Source organism: Meles meles, chromosome 19, assembly GCF_922984935.1.
Source record: "Meles meles chromosome 19, mMelMel3.1 paternal haplotype, whole genome shotgun sequence".
Lineage (NCBI taxonomy): Eukaryota > Metazoa > Chordata > Mammalia > Carnivora > Mustelidae > Meles > Meles meles.
In genome coordinates this window covers 57329517-57334797 of record NC_060084.1, presented here as the reverse complement: position 1 = coordinate 57334797, position 5281 = coordinate 57329517, and the positions used below count along the sequence as shown (strand labels likewise).

At 49.2% G+C, this 5281-nt stretch overlaps 1 pseudogene; it reads left to right on the top strand.

The window, feature by feature from the left end:
• Window positions 1-1227: 1227 nt before the first annotated feature.
• Window positions 1228-2555, top strand: LOC123930623 (annotated as a pseudogene).
• Window positions 2556-5281: the final 2726 nt, after the last annotated feature.

Here is a 5281-nt window from a genome sequence, read left to right as displayed (position 1 = left end):
TGGACTCCAAGAAACAAATGGAGGGTCTTAGAGGGGACAGGGATGGGGAGATGGGTGAGCCCAGTGATGGGTATTCAGGAGGGCAGGGATTGCCTGGAGCACTGGGTGTTATACGGAAACAATGAATCATGGAACACGGCATCAGAAACTAATGGTGTATGCTATGGTGATCAACATAATAAAAAATGCAAATAAAAAGACTAATGAGGGGCTCCTGGGTGGCTCAGTGGGTTAAAGCCTCTGCCTTCAGCTCAGGTCATGATCCCAGGGTCCTGGGATCGAGCCTCACATCGGGCTCTCTGCTCAGCAGGGAGCCTGCTTCCTCCTCTCTCTCTGCCTGCCTCTCTGCCTACTTGTGATGTCTCGCTGTCAAAACAAATCAATAAAATTTAAATAGAACTAATGATACACAGTGGCTAACTGAACATAATGAAAAGAATTTTTAAAACATGCAAAACAGAGTTCCTTAGGTTGAAACGGAAGGACACCAAACAGCAATGTGAAATGATGCAAAAGTATAAAACTCACTGGCAAAGGTAAATACGGAGACAGAATAGTTTACCACTCGCCCAGTGTTGTGTAAATCGCTTGCAGTTTTAGTGTAAAGCTGAAAGAAAGAAGAGTAACTACCAACTTTTGTTAATGGATACACAATATAAAAGGGTATACACTGTCCCATCAATATCACAGTGTGGGAGGGGACAAAGGGGGCAGAGTGTTGGGTGCGATCAAACGTACCAGTGTAATATAGGCTACTGTAACTATGGGACATTTTGTGTAAGCTTGAAGGTAACACGGAGAAAATCCCTGTGGAACATACACAAAAGAAAAAGTGAAGGGAATCAAAGTATATCACTACGGTAATCTAAAAGTCACAAAGACAGCAAGAGAAGAAAGAGACAAATGCTCTACAGGACAATACAAAGCCCTCACCTATCAATAATTACTTTTTTTAAAGATTTTATTTATTTATTTGACGACAGGGAGCTCAAGTAAGCAGAGAGGCAGGCAGAGGAAGAGAGAGAAGCAGGCTCTCTGTGGAGCAGGGAGCCCGATGTGGGGCTCAATCCCAGGACCCTGAGATCATGATCTGAGCTGGAGGCAGAGGCTTTAACCACTGAGCCACCCAGGCGCCCCATCAATAATTACTTTAAACCTAAATGGATTATATTCCCCAAAAGACAGCACAGCTGAACAGATTTCTAAAAATAAGATCTAACCAAGAACATGGCAGAGCTGCGAGTCCTGGCACTCTCCACAGGTTGGCTGGAGTTTCTGTCTTTCCTGTCCTCCCCACTAGAGCTGGCGGACTCTGAGCCCATGGCGGTCTACGGGACAGATTATCTGCAGCAAGCGTCAGAGCTCATCAGCCACACGGAGCCAGGCATCCTGAACTCTCACCTGGTGCAGAAGATGACCTGGAGTGTGAACCACTGCTTTGAGTCTACACAGAGAAGCTGCTGGAGACCCTCCCTGGCACCAAGAAGTCCTGCGAGCCAAGGCAGCAGACCTGTGTCTCCAACACAATGTCGCACTTGGCTTCACCCTGGGCTCCCTCTCTGTGACAGCCACATTTGACTGGCAAAGCAAGGAAAGTGCTGGGGTGATGATCAGTGAGATCACCTTGAGGAGGCCCCGGGGCAGCTGGTTTGGACAGATGAGAAGTCCCATCAGGCAGCCAAGGAGAAAGCAGACACCGTTGTTGAGAGCACTGGCTCCCTGGACTTCGTCCTGGAGCCCAAAGAGCTGGATGATGCTTACGATGGGCAGGAAGTCTCTGAGACTCCCTCCTCCAGACTGTGTTCAATTTGCACAATGTCTCTGCTAAGGTGATGGCTGACCGGCCCACAAGCCTCTCCCATCCACGACCAGGGCATGACCTCCCGACAGTGAATGCTGACCACCGTCCAACCAAGAATGAAACCATCTTCCCCGCCAGCATCCTGCAGGAACGCTTCTACACCCATAACCACCCCAAGGTCCTGAACTTTGGTGGCATCGGCATGGCGATGGGCCATGAGCTGACACTTTTGGTGACCCGGGGACTGAATAGGACAAGGAAGGGAACCTGTGGCAGAATGACTCACCGGCAGCCTTCCAGAATCACGTGACCTGCATGGGGGCGCAGTAAGCACAGCCAGTACCAGGTCAGCTGGGGGAGGCTCACCGGCCACCAGCTGCTGGGGAGAGCATCGTTGGCCACAGGGAGCCCGAGGCGGCCTCTAACACTTGCGGAGCTCGGCTGGGAAAGCACGGGGAGCAGCGGTTGCCCACGGTGGGGCTCACCCATCACCAGCTCTTCTCTGTGGGATTTGCCCAGGTGCGGAGCTCGGTCTGCGCCCCTGAGCGCTCTCCTGAGGAGCTGGTGACCGACCCCTCGTGATGGCCACTCTCCAATCCCTTCACTTCCTGCAGCGTTTCAGCTCGCCTCTGGCGCCCCCAGGAACCCCGGGCAGCTGTGTGAGGTGCAGGCGACCTGGGGCTGGGGAGAAACGGCGGGCTGTGGCCAGGACCTGGGGCAGCTTGCCCAGCAAGGTTGGTTGTTCCAGGTTTAGAGAAGGCAGATGCCCGCTGGGTGGGTCCAACGCCTCCACACCACAGGTGATGCCCATCCCGCTCCTCGCTCCAACACCACATCGTGCCTCTGCTTTGGGTGCACCCCTGCCTGCAGCAGAGCCCGCACCATTCACGGTCACATCCTTCCAGGTCACCTGCCTGCAGGAGACTGGGGGAGTGGGCAGCTCCCGCAGGAAGGAGTCTGTCTCTTCTAGTTGTAAGATCTCTTGACTTGGTGGCTTTGGGGACTCCTGTGGCTGCCTCACTCTGATCACACAGGGCCTGGGTGGTTGCCTCCCCAACTTCTCCCTGAGGCCCACTCAGTGGACTCAGCTCCGTTCAGCCCCACCCTCAGGAGCTGCCTCCGCCCCCATGCTCCTCGTGCTGCTGCTCCCAGTACTGCTGCCCACCATCACCAACCAACTGTGCTCAGCTCCTAGTGGAAGGCTGCGGGCCTTTACGAGCCCTCCTGCCACTTCCTGGTCTCCCTCGGCTCAGAGGCGAACTGTGTATGGTGTGTACGTATAGGGGATGCTGGTTCTTTGTGTCTTGGGGCACAAATCTTAGGGGCCGACGGATTCTCCCAGGCCCCAGCAGAAAAGCAGACAGAGTAGGGAGAGAGAAGGAGAGTTTATTTTTACAGGGAAGAGGGTCGAGATGGAGTGGTCTTGGTTCTGTAGGCCCCTTTGCCAATAAAGAGATCCACATTAGTAAAAAATAAAAAATAAAATAAGATCGAACTAACTTGCATTCCCACCAACAGCGTAGGAGGGTTCCCTTTCTCCACAACCTCTCCAACACTTGTTGTTTATTGTCTTGTTAATTTTTGCCATTCTAACTGGTGTAAGGTGGGATCTCAATGTGGTTTTGAAAACAGTGTGGGGGACGCCTGGGTGGCTCAGTGGGTTGGAGCCTCTGCCTTCGGCTCAGGTCATGATCCCAGGGTCCTGGGATCGAGCCCCACATCAGGCTCTCTGCTCGGTGGGGAGCCTGCTTCCTCCTCTCTGCCTGCCTCTCTGCCTACTTGTGATCTCTGTCTGTCAAATAAATAAATAAAATCTTTAAAAAAAAAAAGAAAGAAAAAGAAAAGAGTGTGGAGATTCCTTGAGAAATTAAAAATAGAGCTTCCCTATGACCCTGCAGTTGCACTACTGTGTATTTGCCCCAAAGATACAGATGTAGTGAAAAGAAGGGCCAACTGTACCCCAATGTTTATAGCAGCAATGGCCACGGTCGCCAAACTGTGGAAAGAACCAAGATGCCCTTCAACGGACAAATGGATAAGGAAGATGTGGTCCATATACACTATGGAGTATTATGCCTCCATCAGAAAGGATGAATGCCCAACTTTTGTATCAACATGGATGGGATTGGAGGAGATTACACAGAGTGAAATAAGTCAAGCAAGAGAGTCAGTTATTATATGGTTCCACTTACTTGTGGAGCATAAGTGATAACACGGAGGACATGGGGAGCTGGAGAGAAGGGAGTTGGGGGAAATCGGTGGGGGAGATGAACCATGAGAGACTGTGGACTCTGAGAAACAAACTGAGGGTTTTGAAGGGGAGGAGGATTGTTATTAAGGAGGGAATGTATCACATGGAGCACTGGGTGCACTGAATAAACAATGAATCTTGGAGCACTGAAAAATTAAATTAAAAAAAAGATCCAACTATATGCTGTGTTCAAGAGACTCACTATAGATTTAAAGACACACCTAGGCTGCAAGTAAAGGGATGGAAAAAGATATTCCAGGAACAGACAGAAAAGGTGGCTGTATTTTTATTAGATAATCAAATCAATAACTGTTATAGTAGACAAAGAAGTTGATTACATGGTAATAGGGTCAATCTGCCAGGAAGATATTACAATCATAAACATATATGCACCCAACATTTTTTTGCTTAAACATATAAAGCAAACATTGACAGATCTGAATGGAGAAACACACAGCAACGGAGTATCTATGACTTCAGTGTCCCACTTCCAGTTACCGGTAGAACACCCAGACAGAGCATCAGTGCAGAAACAGCAAACCTGAACGACACGACAGACTGAGTGCAGCCAACACAGAACACTTTGCCCAGTGGCAACCAACACACTTCCCCATTGGACACAGAATGTTCTCCAGGACGATCCCACAGTATATCACAGAACACGTATTAAGCATTTAGGAGGACTGAAATCCTACCAAGTACCTTTTCTGACAACAATGGAATAAAACTGGGAATCAGCAACAAAAGGAAAGCTGAAAATTCATAAATATGAGGAAATTAAACAACACACTCTTGAACAAAAAGCCAAACAAAAGATAAGAGAATTTTTTAAAACATCATGTGAACAATTCATGAAAACCAATGAGAACAAAAACACATAGGCCCAAACCTATGAGATACTGCATAGGTGGCCCTAAGGGGGAAATACATACCCATCCAAGCCTTTCTCAAAAAAGTAGAAAATCTCGTGGGCGGCTGGGTGGCTCAGTGGATTAAAGCCTCTGCCTTCAGCTCGGATCATGGTCTAGGGTCCTGGGATCAAGGCCCACTTTGGGCTCTCTGCTCGGCAGAGAGCCTGCTTCCTCCTCTCTCTGAGTCTGCCTCTCTGCCTACTTGTGATCTCTCTCTCGTCAAATACATAAATAAAGACTTTTAATAAAAAAAAAAGTAGAAAATCCCAAATGCACAAGTTAACCCTACACCTAAAGGAACTGGAGAAGGTTAGCAAA